This window comes from Aethalodelphis obliquidens, unplaced genomic scaffold, assembly GCF_003676395.1.
Source record: "Aethalodelphis obliquidens isolate GAN/ISIS:26980383/991018 unplaced genomic scaffold, ASM367639v1 scaffold89, whole genome shotgun sequence".
Lineage (NCBI taxonomy): Eukaryota > Metazoa > Chordata > Mammalia > Artiodactyla > Delphinidae > Aethalodelphis > Aethalodelphis obliquidens.
Window position 1 is genome coordinate 3,184,569 of NW_020838033.1, and position 20,854 is coordinate 3,205,422.

Below are 20,854 nucleotides of genomic sequence, written 5' to 3' on the forward strand. Positions count from 1 at the left end.
AGCTCCATAAAAATCAACTTGTCTCTTCAAATATTTCAAATACTTTAAATAGTTTTTCTGAGATTAAATACCCATGTTCAAAATAGGGTGGCGATTGTGCCATATTTTATAAGAGAAATTGCTTTGAGAGTGATGTTGGCCCGATTATGTGGAATCGTAGCCAAATGCTGATCTACCGCACTGGGAAACCAATGATGGTTTTTTATTTCTTTCTCTCACCACTGTTACTATCTTAATATCCTCTTAGCATTTCCACTCACCTGCAAATGATGCAGCCAGACATTATAGACCTGATTCTGCCATTTTGGGAGAGATCAAAGCTTAACCATATTAATGCAGACGGGAAAAACACCAGAAGAATAAATATTCAGAGTTTTAATCAAGGAATATCCCAAGAGAATCACATTTTACTATAACCCAGGAAAGGGAAATCTTTTCCATAATTATTAATAATTTGGTTCTTTAGAAAAGTCATCTCCTCTTCACCTGTTTATTAAACATTTACTTAGTGCCTAGAGCAATTCATTGTGTGTGTATGTGTGTATAAGCTTTGACTGAAATATAATTTTCATACAATGAAAATGGAGAAATCTTAAATGTTCAGGTCAATGTATATTGACAATTGTAACCACTGTGTAACTACTAGTCAAAACAAGATATAGAATATTTTCATCACCCCAGAAAGTTTCCTCATGGCCTTTTCAGTCAATCCCCATTCCTGCCCCCACTTCACCCGAGCAACCCAACTACTTTCTGATTTCTGTCACTGTAGATTTGTTTTGCCTGTTCCTGTACTTCATGTCAATGGAATCTTTTAGTATGTGTTGTGTGTGTGTGTGTGGGGGGGTGTATGTGTGTGTACGTGTGTGGCTTTATACAACATAATTTTGTTTGTTTTTAAATTTATTTATTTTATTTGTTTTTATTTTTGGCTGCGTTGGGTCTTCGTTGCTGCACGCAGGCTTTCCTCTAGTTGCAGCGAGCAGGGGCTACTGTTCGTTGCGGTGCGTGGGCTTCTCATTGCAGTGGCTTCTCTTGTTGCGGAGCACGGGCTCTAGGCACGCGGGCTTCAGTAGTTGTGGCTCGTGGGCTCTAGAGCACAGACTCAGTAGTTGTGGTGCCCGGGCTTAGTTGCTCCGCGGCATGTGGGATTTTCCCAGACCAGGGCTTGAACCCATGTGCCCTGCATTGGCAGGCAGATTCTTAACCACTGCGCTACCAGGGAAGCCCCAACATAATGTTTTTAATCTACACATGTTGTGTGTATCAGTACTCCATTCCTTTATAGTGCTGAGTAGTATGGTAGGACTATACTGTAATTTATTTATTCCTTCTCTTATTGATAGACATTTGTATTATTTCCAGTTTGGGGCTACTATAACTAAGGCTACCTATGAGTATTCTTGTTCAACTTTATATAAATATGTCTTCATTTCTCTTGGCTACATACTCAAGAATGGAATTGCTGTGTCACGGGTTAAATATATATTTAATTTTATAAGAAATAGCCAAACAATTCTCCAACATGGTGGTACCTTTTTACACTCCCACCAGCACTATATGAGGGTTCCAGTTTTTCCACATCTTCACCAACATTTGGTGTTGTCTTTTTTTAGCCCTCCTAGTGGATGTAAAATGGCATCTCCTTATGGTTTTAATTTGCATTTTTCTGATGATTACTGATGTTGAGCATTGTCACAGGTTGAATTCCCTTGGAAGCAGACTCACTGGGAGATTAGTTGGCAGGAGGTTTTTTAGGGAGTGCACTTGGGCTCAACATCTGTGGAAGAGAAGAGACAGAGCATGATTGAGCAAGGGAAGAAGTTGAGCTATTATATAATGTAGTGTCAGAGGCCTCAGCTGACCTTACAGAAAGCGCTGAACCTGGGATGAGCCGTCAAAAATGTTCTGAGTTTGGACAAGTGGCTGGGTTTTTGTACCCCCATGTTGATTAGTCACTGGATGTAGACCACTGCGAGATGAGGCTCTTGTTTATTAAACATTTACTTAGTGCCTAGAGCAATTCATTGTGTGTGTATGTGTGTATAAGCTTTGACCTTGGGAAAGTCAGGGCTCTTCAGCAGAGGCAATCACTGAAGTGGACTGATTGAAAGCTGTCTGCTGGCAGCCTTTCCAACAGCTGAGGAGTAAGTCCTTCATTCCAAAAGGAGAATCAGAGTGGCACATCATAGCATTTACTACAAGCACTTTTCATGGCTTATTGGCCATTTATATCTCTTTTTTTGTGAGGCATCTTTTCAAGTCTTTCGCCCATTTTTTAATTGGGTAGCTCAACTTTTTGTTGTTAATTTATAGGCACTCCTTAAATTATCTGGATATGAATCCTTGGTCATGTATATGTAAAATGAAAACTGTTTTCCCAGTCTATCATTTGTCTACTCATTTTCTTAGTGATGTCTTTTTTTTTTTGGCTGCGTTGGGTCTTTACTGCTGCGCCTGGGCTTTCTCTAGTTGTGGCAAGTGGGGGCTACTCTTCATTGTGGTACGCGGCCTTCTCATTGCGGTGGCTTCTCTTGTTGTGGAGCATAGCTTTAGGGTGCACGGGCTTCAGTAGTTGTGGCTCGCGGGCTGTAGAGCACAGGCTCAGTAGTTGTGGCACACAGGCTAGTTGCTCCACAGCATGTGGGATCTTCCCAGAGCAGGGATTAAACCCGTGTCCCCTGCATCGGCAGGCAGACTCTTAACCACTGTGCCACCAGGGAAGTCCCAGTGATGTCTTGTGATGAGTAAATATTTATAATTTGGATGAAGTCCAAGTTTTCAATTTTTTCTTTTATGGCTAGTGCTTTTTCTGTCCTGCTGAGAAATCTTTGCTTCCTTCAAGGTCACAAAGATACTCTTCTGTACTTTATCTGGAAGCTGTATGGTTCTTGTGCTACTCACTTTAAAAAATAAGGTTTAAGGTAAGGAGGTTTCTGATTATAAAAGTATTACTTGATCAATGTAGGGAATTCAGAAAATTTAGATGAGCATTAAGAAAATAAAAATAATCAGTAATTCTAAACATATCACTGTTAATAATTAGTATACTGACCTCCCGTCTTTTTTGATGATACATAACAATACACACACACACACACACACACACACACACACCATGTTGGGATCATAACCTATTTCACTTAATATATTATTCAAGTATTCATGTTATTAAATATTCTTCAGTATGTCAATGGCTATAGACATGCGCTAACTTATTTAACTTATAAACTAGTTAACTTATTTAACCAATTTCTTATTCTTGGATATTCAGAGTGTGTCTAATTATGTTTACTGTTTTAAATATAACCCCTATAAAACCAAGCTGACGGGTAGCTCAAGCTAAGATTTTACAGAAACATCATTCCAGCATTTAAAAATAAAAGAAAGAATCAAGGAAAAAGGAGGAGAATGAGAAGAAAAAGAAAAGTAAATCTTCACTTTCTCAAGATAAAACCAAAGGGAGGGGCCTCCCTGGTGGTGCAGTGGTTGAGAATCTGCCTGCCAATGCAGGGGATAAGGGTTCGAGCCCTGGTCCGGGAAGATCCCACATGCCGCGGAGCAACTAAGCCTGTGTGTCACAACTACGGAGTCCGTGCGCCACAACTAGTGACCCTGCGTGCCACAACTACTGAAGCCCGCGCGCCTATAGCCTGTGCTCCGCCACGAGAAGCCACCGCAATGAGAAGCCTGCGCACCACAATGAAGAGTAGCCCCCACTCGCCGTAACTAGAGAAAGCCCGCACGCAGCAACGAAGACCCAATGCAGCCAAAAATAAATAAATAAAATAAATAAATATATTAAAAAAAACAAAACCAAAGGGAGATTCCATTAATAAGACATAGCAAAGCTTCTCAAAATCCTCTCTTCTCTTCTCCCTCTTTCTCTTAATACTTCATGCAGAGGACAGTTGTTTGAAACTTCCTCCCTTCCTTCCTTCCTCGGCTTTTCCTGGTTTCTCCATTTCCTTCCTTCCTTTTCCCATCATCTCTTTGGTCCCTGACGCCAAACAGTCTGATAAAATTCTTCCCACTCTCCTATAAATATCTGCCTTTTTCAATGTTAATTAAATTGAAGCTCCATTGCATTTTCTCCAGGACCCAATACCCTCACTTTACCAATCGAGCAGCAAAACATTCTTTTTGCCTTGTGGGAGAGAGGAAGGTTGTGAAAATTCATAATTACCATATTATTTTCTGTCATATAAAGGAGTGGTCCCCAACCCTATTGGCACCAGGGACCGGTTTCATGGAAGACAATTTTTCCACAGAGAAGGTGGGTGGGGATGGTTCAGGTGGTAATGCAAGTGATGGGGGGCGGCAGATGAAGTTTTGCTCACCTGCCGCTCATCTCCTGCTGTGCAGCCCGGTTCCTAATAGGCCACGGACCGTGGCCCCAGGGTTGGGGACCCCTGATATAAAGAACTTATATGAACAAATTTATAGATATAGATATACAATATCTTTTTCCTCCTACATGTCATTATTTCCTTAGGCTCAATATCTAGAAGTAAAATCAGGGATCAAAGAGCATGAACATTATTTTTTATAATATTTACTTTCTCTTCTGCAAATATAATCCCGCCAGTTATGTACTCTTTTTTTGTTTTTTAAACATGCCACATTTAAATTTGTTTATTTATTTATTTTTGGCTGCACTGTGTCTTCGTTGCTGCATGCAGGCTTTCTCTAGATGCAGCGAGCGGGGGCTACTCTTCCTTGCAGTGCGTGGGCTTCTCATTGCGGTGGCTTCTCTTGTTGTGGAGCACGAGCTCTAGGCGTGAGGACTTCAGTAGCTCTAGGCTACTCCAGGCGCGAGGGCTTCGGTAGCGGGCTCAGTAGTTATGGCTCGCAGGCTCTAGAGCACAGACTCAGTAGCTGTGGCTCACAGGCTTTGTTGCTCAGCGGCATGTGGGATCTTCCCGGACTAGGGATCGAACCATGTCCCCGGCATTGGCAGGCAGATTCTTAACCACTGCGCCGCGAGGAAGTCCCAGCACGAACATTTTTAAGGCTCTTAAAAATGTTGCCAAACTGATCTCCAGAAATGTACAAATTTACATTCTTTTGAGCAAAATATGAGAATATCTGCTTCCACACCCTCCAGCATCATGTTATTAGCTTTGTTTTCTTTTAATCTGTCAGTTTGGTAGGCGAAAGTGGTATCCCGTTGCTCTTTATTTGCATTTCTTTGATTCCTAGTTAGGAAGAACTTTTTTTTTTAGCATTGGCCACTTTTATTGCTTTGGTGAATTGCTATGCACTTTATACTATGTATTCCTTCACTTATCTCCTCAAGTACCACATGAAGCACATGGTATTATTCTCATTTTGGAAAACTGAGAAATGCATGGATTAATTGACTTGCCTGGGATCTCAGTGGCTAGTAACTGGCAGAGCCAGTGCAAGAACCCAGGTTAACCTGACACAGGACAGGCACTCTTTCCACCTCAACACTCAGTCTTCCCATGATCTCTTTCCATAAACTCCAGGGCTGATGTAATTTAACCTAAAGAATGGCTGGAACAAGACAAGTCTAGAGCTTGAGTTCCCATTTAGTTCTTCCCTAACAGATGGTGCATAAATTGGCCCACTCAAGAGCAGATGAGGGGACTTCCCAGGTGGCACAGAGGTTAAGACTCCACACTCCCAATGCAGGAGGCCCGGGTTTGATCCCTGGCCAGGGAACTAGATCCCGCATGCATGCTGCAACTAAGAGTTCACCTGCCGCAACTAAGGAGCCCACGAGCCACAACTAAGGAGGCTGCAGGCCACAACTAAGACCCGGCGCAACCAAATAATAAATAAATTAATTAATTTTAAAAAAAGAGTAGATGAGTTTCCATCACCTGTTTCATTTAAATATTGAGAACTGTGCATAGCAGCAATATTCACAATAGCCAAAACATGGAAACAACCTAAATGTCCAGCAACAGATGAATGGATAAAGAAGATGTGGTGCATATATACAATGGAATACTACTCAGCCATAAAAAAGAACAAAATAATAACATTTGCAGTAACATGGATGCAACTAGAGATTATCATACTAAGTGAAGTAAGTCAGAAAGAGAAAGACAAATACCATAGGATATCACTCTCATGTGGAATCTAAAATATGGCACAAATGAACCTATCTACAGAACAGACATAGAGATCAGATTTATGGTTGCCGGGGGGTGGGGGGAGGAGAGGGATGGACTGGGAATTTGGCATTGGTAGATGCAAACTATTACACTTAGAATGGATAAACACCAAGGTCCTACTGTATAGCACAGGGAACTATACACAATCTCCTGTGATAAACCATAATGGAAAAGAATATTTAAATAAGAATGTGTAAAACTAAGTCACTTTGCTATACAGCAGAGATTGCCACAACATTGTAAATCAACTATATTCAATAAAATAAATAAATAAATGAATGAATATTGAGAACTGTGAAAAGACATTATTTTCTCTTTTTTATTTTATTTATTTATTTGGGGCTGCTTTGGGTCTTCGTTGCTGTGCTCAGGTTTTCTCTAGTTGCAGCAAGCAGGGGCTACTCTTCGTTGTGGCACGCGGACTTCTCATTGCAGTGGCTTCTCTTGTTGCGGAGCACGGGCTCTAGGCGCGCAGGCTTCAGTAGTTGTGGCACGCGGGCTCAGTAGTTGTGGCTCGCGGGCTCTAGAACGCAGGCTCAGTAGTTGTGGTGCACGGGCTTAGTTGCTCCGCGGCATGTGGGATTTTCCCGGACCAGGGCTTGAACCCGTGTCCCCTGCATTGGCAGGCAGATTCTTAACCACTGCGCCATCAGGGAAGCCCCATTATTTTCTCTTGATGGTCATCAGACTCTCCCACCTTTCCAACAGGGCCACCCAAATCTGTCTCTAGAACCTCTCAGTGCCTTAATTTCTTCATTTGTAAAATTAGGTGTTGGACTAGATAAACTTTTAATTTCTTTCTAGTTCTTAAATTATAGTTTTCTAATTTTCTGTGTAAAAAGTATGCTTCCATCCATCAGCTCTGGCTAATGAAGGCTGCATTTGACAGTTTGTGAAGTTTAGGAAATTCCTTTTAAGAATGCTTTTTTCCTTTTTGACCTGCTTTTCTGTCCTTCTCACTGTCCTGTCCCCTTGATATGTTGCCTATTTTCCAAAGGATCTCTATGTCTCTCTTCTCTGTCTCTGTCTCTCCCTGCTTGGATTTGGATATCTCACCTCCCCCCCCCAGTTTTGTTTCCATGGTCACACTCTGTATGTTTCTACTTTTACCCTAGACTCTTTTTCTCTAGACTCTTTACCATTCTCTTTGCATCTATTTTCTGTGTTCATCTCTGTAGAAGTTACAAGATAGCCATAAAGTCTGGAAACATAGAAAACAGTTTATATTTTTACAGATTGAACCCGCTTGTTTACTTCTTCTGGGGTATGTATGTTTATACAGTGAAAATGAAAATCAAAGATAAATTATACGAGACAAGGTATCACAGACTCATTTGCAAGGAATGGTAGAAACTATGCATTAGCACTGCATGTGCTGTGGGTCGTTGGCCCATCGCATCGAACGAGGCATCTCTAGTGAGGAACGTATTGTGTAACGTTACTGAACATAGCATGTTTCGTATTGTAATATTCACAAATCTTTTAAGTATATTCACTCACGTTTCCAGATTTATGGCCACTTGTAGTTCATTAGTGAATTTTTTTCCCTGCCTTTCCTTTCTCTGTGTTATCCATATTTCTTCATAAGTATGCTCTTCGTTAGAACTGGCCCCTGTTTTAATGACTTAGCTTTGAAATAGAACAAAATGCTTAAGTGGAGTCTATTGAGAACCAGAAGTTGTAGAACAGTTGAGTTTTATTTTGGCCCTTCTATGTTTCTATCCACAGCCAGAATTTCTGTCCCAATTAAGAAGAGGAAGTTACTCAAGAGAGGCCCCTTAGCAACTCTCAGCACCCATTTAATAAAACAGCACATCAACCATGGCCTTTTGACTTTACTGAAACAATCTGTGAAATTATTAAAAACAATAAAAAATATCCCTGTTGAGTATTATTTCCTGAGGCCTTTATTTTATTTTATTTTTTAATATATTTATTTATTTAATTTATTTTTGGCTGCATTGGGTCTTCATTGCTGCACGCAGGCTTTTCTCTAGATGCAGCAAACGGGGGCTACTCTTCCTTGTGGTGCACGGGCTTATTGCTGTGACTTCTCTTGTTGTGGAGCATGGGCTCTAGGCACACAAGCTTCAGTAGTTGTGACTCATGGGCTCTAGAGTGCAGGCTCAGCAGTTGTGGCCCACTGGCTTAGGTGATCCGCGGCATGTGGAATCTTCCCGGACCAGGGCTTGAATCCGTGTCTCCTGCATTGGCAGGCAGATTTTTAACCACTGCACCACCAGGGAAGCTCTTCCTGAGGCCTTTAAATGTTTATCTATTATTCCTTTCTTTCCTTATTTTGCAGTATCATTGAGAGACAAGAACTTATTATTCCCACAGCACAAATGAGAAATGGAGGTACAGATAGGTCGTGAATTTCCAAAGTTCTCATTAATTTGGACCAGATCTGAAGCCAGAGACTGGGTCTCTCTGCTGATTGAGTCTCTTGACCAGGCCTTTTTATCCTACAAGAAGCTGTCTAGTTAATGTAGAAGATGTGGCTTGCTTATTCATTGCTCTTGGAAAATGAACCTGTTTTTCTGTTCCTCCCTGAAAGAAAGAAAGAAAGAAAGAACGGAAGAAAGGAAGGAAGGAGGGGGAGGGAGAAAAGAAGAAAGAGGAGTTCTCTGGCAGTCCAGTGGTTAGGACTCGGCGCTTTCACTGCCAGGGCCTGGGTTCGATCCCTGGTCAGGGAACTAAGATCCTGTCAGCTGCACTGCAGAAAAAAAAAAAAAAAGGAAAGAAAGGAAGGGAAAGGAAAGGAAAGGAAGAAAGAAAGAGAAAGAAAGAAAGGAGGGAGGGAGAAAGGAAGGAATAAAGAAAGGAAGGAAGAAAAGAAAGGATCCGTAGCAGCCTGCCATCATCTGGAATGGCTCAGGTGATAGCCAGCCACTTAGGGGCAGGGAAATTGTTGTGGTCACTGGTGATTTCCGTCATTTTTCCTACCACCAGCTGTCATCACAATTTCCAGGAAAGCTGCCAGGAAAAAGTAGGAATTAGCATTTCACAGATCGCCCTCCCCCGACCATTATGGATCTTGGAACTTTTCCTGACTACTCTTTGCCCTCATACCTTCCTTCCCACACCAGTCCAGATAAACAGGCGAGGTATTTGACCTCACCTGCATTTGAAGACCTCAGTACTTGAGAAGTTACTGCCCTGCCGTCAGAAATCCTTACTGAGACTGAGTTATGATTTCTTTCCCTAATCTGGATCGTTTCCTTAAAATTAAAACACCCAGGGATACGGACTTTATCCATACTTTCCCTTTTCCCTTTCTCCTCTTGCCCTCCCCCACTCCAAACAATGCAGTCAAGGTTCTAACTATTAAGACAGTTATCACACTGTAGGTAACTGGTAATGGAAGTGCTTATCCTCACTCTAGAGCTTGTGACTTATTCATGTTGCACCCTTACACAGCACAGTGCCTGGCCCATTGTTGGGACTCAATGAATGTTGGTTGAATAGAATTTGCCTAAATTAGCCTCAGGCACCTCCTGAATTTCACAGTGTGCCGAGCTCTAGGGAAAATTAGACTGACTAAGCCAACTGCTCCCTTCCTGTCTGGGGAGACCCACCCAGAGACCAGAACAGGAGGCCGCACCTCTGCAGAGGGAGAGAGAGGGCTTGACTGATGTCCCCCTCTGCCTGTGATCCCACCCCACACTTTTTCCTCTGTAAATATGGCCATCCTGAAACTTGTTTTTTCCAGACACGTTTGTGGGGCAGAGCTACTAATAGAACATGCTGTGGGCTAGATAGGGATCAGGGTAGAGACCATAGCCTGAATTATATCATAGGAAGCACTAGGAAAGTTAGGTTAGAATTTGATAAGAACCTAAGTAGACTAATCTCTGAAGAGAGATATCTGTCTGTAGGGGTTAAGGGTATGATCTCTAGAGACCTGCAATCTAGGTTCAAATAGTATTAGTGCAGTTTTTAAACTGTGTGACCTTGGAAAAGCTACTTAACCTCTCTGTACCTCAATTTCCTCACCCATGAAGTAGGGATAGTAATAGTACCTGCATGACAAGGTTGTTAAAATAATTAAATCAGTTAATACATGTTCGTGCTCAACATTGTTATTACTAAAGACGATGGCTTTGGATGGCAGCAGGTTTAATATGCTGAGGTTTGTATGTGCAAATGCAGGGATGGGGAGAGTTAATCATTAGGGTCTGGAGACAGTGGAATTACTTTGTACAAATGAATGAGAAGAATTTGGAGTTCAGGGTGGGATAGAAAGCAGAGGAGACAGTAAGGAGAAGAAATGAGGGAGAAGAGAAAAATTAAAAGCCATTTCAAGTTTCCAATAGTATAACAGCAAGATATCTTTTAAGAACAGGTATATTTAATTCGAAATTATTTATGTTGCTGAGCTCTAAACCACCACTAAGTAAAATGGTACAACTTGGAGAGCAGTTTGGCACTACCAAAATAAAAAGGTACATATCTTTTGATCCTTCAATTCTATTTCCAGGAATTTATCCTACCTTGGTACTTGCAAACAGACTCATGGCCTCTTTGTAATGCCAAAATTTGGGGAACCACCTAAGTGTCCATCAGCATAGTCTATCTATGCAGTGGAATACTATGTAGCCATTAAAAAGATTGAGGCAAAGTTATACATATTATTTATGGTTAATAGCCAAGCTCAAAAGAAGAGAGTTCTATTGTAGGCAGAGGGAGAGCACCAAGAGCCAACTGGAGGAGCAATGCCCAAGTCCAAGCTGGAGTCTACATCCTAGAAGAATAGGGACATCATGCCTGGAGTGGCTGGTGGGAGTAATGAGAGTTGGGAATCACAAAGGCTCTGCAGAGTTGCACGGAGGGAAGAGCAGCATGAGAGCAGGTGGGGAATTAGCAAGCGGGCAGGTAGTTGATGATTCCTTTAAAAGCAGCTGGTGTTTGTAGGTCCCATACAGAAATCGGTAGTTGTGTGATGCCTGGGTCTGGTTTGCTTAATGGACCAGGGACAGATCAGAGCAAGGTAGTAAAGGAGCAGGTAGATGGGGCTAAGAAAATGAGCCTGGGAGTTGTGGGTGGATAATCACAGTTATGTAGATTTTTAACTAGCTTTTCAACTGACCTCAAAGGATATTGATTTAAAAAGTTGATATCAATAAAGAGAGGGGCCTCACTGTTGTATTAGATATTTTTAAAATCAGTAGCTTAGATGATGATAGAAGCAAGGTTTAAAATCATCTTAGACAGAGAAAGACAAATATCATATGACATTACTTATATATGCAATCTAAAAAAAAGAAGATACAAGTGAACTTATTTACTAAATGGAAATAGACTCACAGACATAGAAAACAAACTTATTGTTACTAAAGGGGAAATGGGGGACAGATAAATTGGGAATGTGGGATTAACTGATACACACTACTATATATAAAACAGATAAACAACAAGGACCTACTGTATGGCACAGGGAGCTATATTCAATATCTTGTAATAACAATCTGAAAAAGAATATATATATATGTATAACTTAATCATTGCTGTACACCTGAAACATTGTAAATCAACTATCCTTCAATAAAAAATAAATAAAAAAAGAATAAAATCATCATGACAGATTAGAACAAAGTGCCAAAATCAACATGATGAAATTTGACAGGGATAAAGTAAAGACTCACATTTAGGTTAAAAAAAAAAAAAAATCAATTGTACAAGGAAGACATGGGACTGGCTTGACGGCATTTTACGTGAAAAAGGTTTAGGACTCACCAAACCCAATGCAGTCACAGTTTCATGAAAAGACACAAGGTCAGATCAAAAGAGATAATAGCATCACTGTGCTTTAAACTGACCAATTCTGGGTGCCTCATATTTATTTATTTGACAAATACTATAATTTATTATTTTCTTCTAATGAACACCTACCATGGGCTTTTTTTTGAGCGGAGAAAATTTTTAGTTTTTTTTTTTAACATCTTTATTGGACTATAATTGCTTTACAATGGTGTGTTAGTTTCTCCTTTACAACAAAGTGAATCAGCTATACATATACATATATCCCCATATCTCCTCCCTCTTGCGTCTCCCTCCCACCCTCCCTATCCCACCCCCTAGGTGGACACAAAGCACTGAGCTGATCTCCCTGTGCCATGTGGCTGCTTCCCACTAGCTATCTATTTTACGTTTGGTAGTATATATAAGTCCATGCCACTCTCTCACTTCATCCCAGCTTCCCCTTCCCCTTCCCCGTGTCCTCAAGTCCATTCTCTACATCTGCATCTTTATTCCTGTCCTGCCCCTAGGTTCTTCATAACCATTTTTTTTTTTTAAGAATCCATATATATGTGTTAGCATACGGTATTTGTTTTTCTCTTTCTGACTTACTTCACTCTGTATGACAGACTCTAGGTCCATCCACTGGGTACCTCATATTTAAAAAGATATTGATGAACCAGTGTATGCCCGGGGAGAGATCAGGTTGGAAAAGATCCAGTAACTTACGTGAGGAATAATTTGATGTAGTTTAAAGATATTAAATATTGGGGACTTCCCTGGTGGCGCAGTGGTTGAGAGCCTGTCTGCCGATGCAGGGGACGAGGGTTCGTGCCCCGGTTCGGGAAGATCCCATATGCCGCGGAGCGGCTAGGCCCATGAGCCATGACCGCTGAGCCTGCGCGTCCGGAGCCTGTGCTCCGCAGCGGGAGAGGCCGCAACAGTGAGAGGCCTGCGTATTGCCAAAAAAAAAAAAAAAAAAAAAGATATTAAATATTGGGAAGAAAAGACTAAGGTGGATAAAGAATTGATATCCTCAATTAGCTGTGTTTTTGTTTTTTGTTTTTTTAAGTACGGGCCAACAACACGAAATTGTCAGTATCCAACCATCTTGATCTATAAAAATGCAGTTTCGGGCTTCTCTGGTGGCGCAGTGGTTGAGAGTCCGCCTGCCGATGTAGGGGACACGGGTTCGTGCCCCGGTCCGGGAGGATCCCACATGCCGCAGAGCGGCTGGGCCCGTGAGCCATGGCCGCTGAGCCTGCACGTCCGTCCGGAGCCTGTGCTCCGCAACGGGAGAGGCCACAACAGTGAGAAGCCCGCGTACCGCAAAAAAAAAAAAAAAAAAAAGCAATTTAATTTGGGTCAACCAAATAGAAGACGATGTCAACTCCTTTTGTAATGCTGCAGAGGGCAAATGAGAATCAATGGTTGAAAGAGGGAAGCAAATATTACATCAGCACAGGAAGGAATCTGTCACAATCAGATGCTCAAGAACAGAATGAGCAGCCTCACAGAGTTCTAGGTTCTGTCTCATTGAGAGAGCCCAAGCAGAGCTGGGTGACAGTCTGTTAGGAATGTTTAGCATTTTCTGCATTCAAGTGGGAGACTCTCCATGATCTGGCCTGAGCATCCAACCGCTCTACAGTACAGAGACAACACATGAGACCACTGTGACAGCCACCCCGGCCATCCTGTGTTCTCACATTGCTGTGTCTTTGTGCATGTCAGTCCCTTGCCTAGAACTGCACATCTCCTTGCTATGTACCCTGCAAATTCCTACTCATCTCTCCAGATGCAACTCAAGTGTGGCTCCACCTGAACTCTAAATGGTGTGTCATACTCTCTTTTATACCTTGTACCTTGTGCTTACTTCTACAGTGGGACTTGTTCTTTTGCAAATGGTTTGTGAACTTCTCTCTTTCCTACTGAATGTGAGCTGCCTGTGGGCCAGAAACATGTCTCTTTCATTTTCCATGTTCCCAGTGATTAGAGCAATGTCTTTGGATGCTCAATATTCACTAAATGAATGAGGCTGGATGTTTTGATTTTACATATATGTATACATAAAATAAAAATTATTACACATATGCATTTTGAATCAAATGTTAATCAAAACTAACATCCTTACTATGTGTAATACACATTGAAATTTTATTTTTAATAAATTTATTTATTCAGTTATTATTTTTGGCTTCATTGGGTCTTCATTGTTGCACGCGGGCTTTCTCTAGTTGCAGCTAGCGGGGGCTACTCTTTGTTGCGGTGCGCAGGCTTCTCATTGTGGTGGCTTCTCCTGTTGCAGAGCACAGGCTCTAGGCGCACGGGCTTCAGTAGTTGTGGCACATGGGCTCAGTAGTTGTGGCTCGCGGGCTCTAGAGCGCTGTCTCAGTAGTTGTGGCGCACGGGCTTAGTTGCTCTGCGGCATGTGGGATCTCCCCGGACCAGGACTCAAACCCATGTCCCCTGCACTGGCTGGCGGATTCTTAACCACTGCACCACCAGGAAAGTCCCACATTGATATTTTCTATTTTATTCATTTTAAAAAATGGAAGCCATGATCTAGGTTCCAAAATTAACTTGGGTTCCCAGCCTTACACCGAAACACACTCAACTACAGGGTCAACAGCAGGGATTTGAACAGAAGATATGAGAACTTGATAGAAGCTACAGGCCTTCTTGCCAGAAAGATGCATATATGGACTAAACTGACATTCAATTTCAGAGGCTTCCTGGACCCACTGAAGTCCTTCTGTACATCACAGGTTATGAGAAAGTTCCTTCTAACGCTGCAATCTTATTTTTGTGAGACGCATTAAAGTAGTCTAGGAACATTTCGGAGTTGTCCATACAGAAAGCAAAAAATTGGAAAGGAGGTACATAAAGAACAAAGAATAGAGGGAAAATTCTGAGATGGGATAGGCAAGACAGATAAATACATGTGAAAGGTAAAGGAATGGGGTACAAAATAAATCCTGGCTAAGGGTTAGGAGGAAGGGAAAGGTAGGTGCTGCTAGGCCAGGGTTTTAGGCCTGTGGAATCTGACATTCTTTCCAGACAATGGAGCTTGGGGTTCCAGCCCTGTAGCTTTCTTCTCCCCTCCCTATGGCTCACTATTCCTCCCTCCCATTTTTAGGCAGCCCTTATGGAAACTCTGAAACTCTTTTTCTCTTTTCTTCCAGATGGGAAGCTCTGGCAGAAAGAATGTTTTGGCCTGTGTGCAATGACTCCATTCTCTCTGCCAAGGGATAAAGCTGAAATCTGCTTTCTTGGAAACCAGCTCATGTCTTTAGGAAGCATGACCCTAGTTAGGGAGCAACTGGGACCTTTGCGTACAGGGGAGATAAGAAAATAATTTTCAGCATCCACTAGTATGGTGACACACAAGGATAGTAGGATGTGACCACCAACAAATGATTTAAAAATGGAATCTCCTGTCTCTAAGATCTAAGCTCACACAGACTACTACATTGGGCTTCTTTGAATCTTAAATAACTCTAAAGTGTTTTCAACAATCTGTCAGGGAGGCAACAGACATGCAGCTCACATTTTCACAGGACAAACAGTGAAAGGGACATGTATGAGGTCTAGAAGCATAATACAATTGACTTCCTATGGAGCCCTCAGGAATCTGGAGATTTTAAGAACTTTTGTGAGGTCCAGGGCTTCCCTGGTGGCGTAGTGGTTGAGAGTCTGTCTGCCGATGCAGGGGACACGGGTTCGTGCCCCAGTCCGGGAAGATCCCACATGCCGCGGAACGGCTGAGCCTATGGGCCATGGCCACTGAGCCTGCGCGTCCGGAGCCTGTGCTCCGCAACGGGAGAGGCCACAACAGTGAGAGGCCCGCGTACCGCAAAAAAAAAAAAAAAAAAAGAACTTTTGTGAGGTCCAGAAAACTCGGAACATTACTATAGTCCACAACTAGACTGAGGTAAAGAGAATGGAATTTGGGGTGGGGTTAGGTAACCTGAGTTAGTCCCTAGATAGGCCCCTGACTCACTATGTGATAATGGCTGGTCACTTCCTGGCTCAGTGTTCCAGTCCCCGTCCACCCTTTCCCTGCCCGAGAGAAATAAAACCACAACTTTATTCTTTCTTGAGAAAGTTAACCATGATTGTTTCTATAAAGCTATCTGGAAAACAGCTGATCTCTTAGGGCAGCATTATGAGATGATTTTGTTCATTTTATAACCAGTGTAACCTCCTGGGTGGTATATGAAGCCATGAAGGTGGCAAACGTCTTATTTGTTGTTGAGATCCTCACATGGGCATGGAATAAATAAGTGGTCTGCTTGCCTCTTCTGCCTCTTCTGTCTTTTGGGATGACACTGTTGTGTAGTAAAGCCCTCTGGAGAGAGATCTGGGAGATAACTGGGTAACACCCAACTAAGTCAGGGAATGAGTCAGGGCTCAAGGACTCGATACCAACCTCTCCCACTCCTGCCAGGAAACCTCTGGGGTGAGACAGAGATGAGAGAGGAGCCGAGGGGCGGGCCTCACAGCAGCCTGCCCTGGGGCCTCTGACTCGTGGTTTCACCCTGGTTTGCCCTGCAGCTGTAACGTGTCTGCTGACACGCAAGCCCTGACATGCTCGTCCTCCCCCTTTCCCAAACTACTGCTCAGTCTCAGAACTGTCATACAGAGTGAAGTAAGTCAGAAGGAGAAAAACAAATATCGTATGTTAACACGTATATGTTGAATCTAGAAAAATGGTACAGATGAACTGGTTTGCAAGGCAGAAATAGAGACACAGATGCAGAGAACTAACGTATGGACACCAAGGGGGAAAAGCCAGGGGGGTGGGGGTGGGATGAATCAGGAGATTGGGATTGACATGTATACACTAATATGTATAAAATGGATAACTAATAAGAACCTGCTGTACAAAAAAATTAAATTCAAAAATAAAAAAGAAAACGCAGGGCAAAATACAAAGGACTTTTTGTCAAGGAGGTGACGAGGAAGTAGAAACTGAACTTACCACTGAGGAAACCAGGATAAGGGAAGGGCAGAAGAGTGCCATGGCTGGGCTGACACAGAGAACAGGCTGAGCAGGACCGAGCAGCACTAGCCTGGAATCCTGTAAGACTCAAGAGCAAAATGGCCAAAAGTCACATTTCTTGTGTGGAGGTACTCAGTTCTCACAAATCCGTCAAAACCATTCCCAGTTTGTGGCAATTCTGAGAAGTCTCCCCTAGTGAAAAAACAATTTGAGGCACCTACCGTGTACCAGTCATATGTTTTCACATAGGAGTTCACTTAGTGCTTACAACAGTCCTACAAGGTAAGTTTTATTATCCCCATTTCACAGATGGGTAGACTGGGCCTCAAAAGACTTAAGGAATTTGCCCATAGAGTTTGGACCTGGCCAGTTGGATTCCCCTATACCAAGCTGCCTTTGATTTGAAGTCAAATCAAATCAAAATAATGTCAAAATAGTAGAGACTTCTTAAGCCTGCCAGGACCAGTAAGGAGCAGACCAGGTAAGGAACAATGAATGGAGACCCCTAAATCTCTGAACGTAGGTACTTAAAAACCCTGGAATTGCTGGGTTTGCATAGGCGTCTATGCAATCTGAGATCCCAGTGAAACCTTGGTACCCTCTAGTGGAAGCTTCCTGCATTCACACAGCTTTCCTGGCTTCAACCGCGAAGAGCTGGAAAGGAAGCCCTCACCCAGCCACTGGAGAGCATCCCCAAAGAATGGCCAACTGGAAGATACATGTTTGTATGTCAGGGCCCATGGAGGGTAGAGGAAAGAATACAGACCAGAGGGAAGGTGTGCTGAGCCATTGGTTCACAAGGGTCCCCAAAGGGAGTCCTTGTTAGGCCTTTGTGCATTATTAATAGGAGCTCAATACACATCAATGGGGGCTGTAGGTTTTTAGGGCTCAAGAGAGTGATTTTTTTTTTAATGGGGGAAATTAGTGATCAGAGATGCAAAGTGACTCCCAAGGCCACAAGGAAGTCAATGTCAGCAATGGTGAGATTAGAACCCATGTCTCCTGCCTCCCAAACCAGAGTTCTTCCCATTGTATCACACTTCCCATTTTTTGGGAACCCAGCCTATGAGAACAAGCTCCCAGGCTCCTGAATCTCATGCCTACAACCCTGCAGGCATTCCTGGAGCTTCTTCCCCAAGTTCCCAGTGCCAAGATGTCAGATTTATTTCTGTCTCCCTCCTCCCGCAGAGGTAATCCCTGGGAATGGAAGTGGGTTAGAAACAGATTACTCTGATCCAGGGGCTTTGTTTTCTCCTCCCTGAACGTGGTGGGGTGGGGGAGGGCCCGGGGTGAGGGAGAGGGGAAGTCACAAATAGCCTGAAATTCCCTTTTAGGATTATCACTTGATTTCGGAGCAAGAAGCGGGGAGGGATTAGTTCTAGACCTAGCTTGAACAGCGGGGTGCATGGGCTTCTTTTCTGGCTGAGCCAGGATGAGCAATATCTCTTCCTTAACATACCTTTAGAAAAAAGAGGCTGAAGCAGGCAGCAAAGGATAAAGGAAAAAGCCTTTGTCTTCATCAGCAGGGATGAATGCAAGGATGGATGAGACAGAAGAGCAGCTAGAAGAAAGTCATGCAGCACAGAAATAAGGAATCACTTTTGGGCATGGAAACAACCTTCATTTCAATGGTTTTAACTTTAACAGAGCTGAGAACTGCTCCCTAGAGGAAAAGAGCTAACACACATAGGGCTTCCTGAGGATCTCCAATTCATATCCAGGTTATGGGCTCTTGTGCTTTAGGAACACTGCACTGGGGTGGACTCTGGGACTGCCAATGTTACCTGTGTCCGGCATAAAGAGCAGACACTTACTAGGACTCTGCTAGGCTCCATATATCACTTCCACGGCTATCATGGGGCTTGGAAGCAGTTACCATAACTAACCAGAGTGGGAACATGTATAAATTCATTTAACGACTTAGTAACAATTCTATGAGTTAGGTACTCAATTACCCCTTCTCTATGGTGAGGAAAAGAAGTGGAGCTAAGATGTACACTCAGGCACCACTATGTGAGAGTCATAGATAGTCAACTCTCCCAGTGACAAAGAAGCTCTGCTAACATTGTTAGCTAAAGATCAGTTGAGAATATTTCTTAGAAAGTCAGAATTCTTGGTTTCTTCTATGTCACCTTATCTTGGACAATTCACTTAACTTCCTTTGCTCTTCACGCGCTCTCTCAAGGGAGGGAAGTACAACATAAACACATGGCAAGCCTATCACTAGCTTCAATCGAAGTATCATATTGTTTACGGTAATCAATAAACATACTGTAATCAGATTCTTCCAATTCTCCAGAGGGATCTTCCGTGTTCAAATCAACAGTGCTTCTCCTAGAATGTAGACTACCAGGCAGAATTTCAGAAGTTCCAATATTTGATATCATCTGCCACTGAGAGGGAAAAAAATCCAAATACAGTACATATCCCACTGCTCATGGGATATCCCATTTTCTTTGGATCCATTTAGAAATTTCAATAAGACAAGTGATTCCAGGAACCCCCCGTATTTGGGGAAACAGGAAATCAACTTTGCCCTCTGCCTCATCATATTTTATCTGGGATTCTACTGATCCACTTATTTTTTCCCCCCATGATCATTTATTGAATAAATATTTGAGTGTCTACTATGTGCAAGACTGTTTTTTTGCAAGGTTAAGCCCCTAACCACCTTATTCCTTCCTCTAGTTACACAATGAGTTTCCTTCTCTTACTCTTACTTTGCTTTTTCTGAAATGTGAACTACTTGGGTTGTAGGATTACGAAATATCCTTTTCGTGTTAACTTCCCCAGGTAGACAACTCCCAATTTTCCATGGAGTTAATGAGATAGGAAGATAATACGAATTTTCCAAAACAGCAGCTAATAAAACACACTTATAATTCATCTCAGAATGAATTAAACAAGATTGACTTCCCTTATTATTTCATCCAGGTTGATATGGAACAAGTTTGCATTCCCTGAGAAGCTGACCAGAAGGCAGGCAGAGATGATCTGGGATGTGTTGGCTACCATGTGAGGCAAACATAAAACTCAACAGTGAAGCAGATAATTCCAGAAAGACTATATCAATGTTCTGTATTAATAACCACTCATCATGGATTGGGGTTTCCCCACTTTGTCAGGAAAACCAGTAAAAAAAAAAAGTTCATGTTTTATTTTCTGGGGCATAGAGTAGATTGACAAGACTCTGTTGAGAAATAATTAGATACATCTTGGGACTTCCCTGGTGGTCCAGCGGTGAAGATTCCGCACTTGCAATGCAAAGGGCACGGGGTTCAATCCCCAGTTGGGGAACTAAGATCTCACATGTCGCACAGCGTGGCCAAGAAAATGTTAAAAAAAGTTAAAATTCAAAAAAAAGAGAGGGCTTCCCTGATGGCGCAGTGGTTGAGAGTCCGCCTGCCGATGCAGGGGACACGGGTTCGTGCCCCAGTCCAGGAAGATCCCACGTGCTGCGGAGCGGCTGGGCCCGTGAGCCATGGCCGCTGAGCCTGCGCGTCCGGAGCCTGTGCTCCGCAACGGGAGAGGGCACAACAGTGAGAGGCCCGCGTAGTGCAAAAAAAAAAAAAAAGAGAGAGAGAAATAATTAAATATATCTCATTTAAATGCTTAATATATATTCTTTAATTATCACATATGTATAACACCTAATTTCATGTCACTATTAATGTATCATGCTATAGATTCTATGCTATGGCTAGGACTTGTGGGGGAATTCTTACCCTTGAAGAATATACAGGGACTTCCCTGGCAGTCCAGTGGTTAAGACTCTGTGCCCCCACTACAGGGGGTGCAGGTTCAATCCTCAGTTGGGGAATTAAGATCCCACGTGATGCCCTGCGCAGCCAAAAAAAAAAAAAGGAAAAAAAAATCAATGTGTGTGTGTGTGTGTACACACACAGTATAGTTAAAAAGTCAAGATTTAAGACATGAGATCCCTAAACTCAAGAGTAATCTCTCTTTC

At 42.6% G+C, this 20,854-nt stretch overlaps 1 long non-coding RNA gene across 1 annotated transcript; it reads right to left on the reverse strand.

Moving 5' to 3' along the window:
* Nucleotides 1-1,470: 1,470 nt before the first annotated feature.
* Nucleotides 1,471-20,660, reverse strand: LOC113613638 (uncharacterized). The gene is made up of 3 exons (XR_003430311.1): nt 20,613-20,660; nt 16,867-16,965; nt 1,471-1,780 (listed from the first exon to the last, which is right to left on the reverse strand). It is a non-coding gene; the product is annotated as an uncharacterized LOC113613638 (long non-coding RNA).
* Nucleotides 20,661-20,854: the final 194 nt, after the last annotated feature.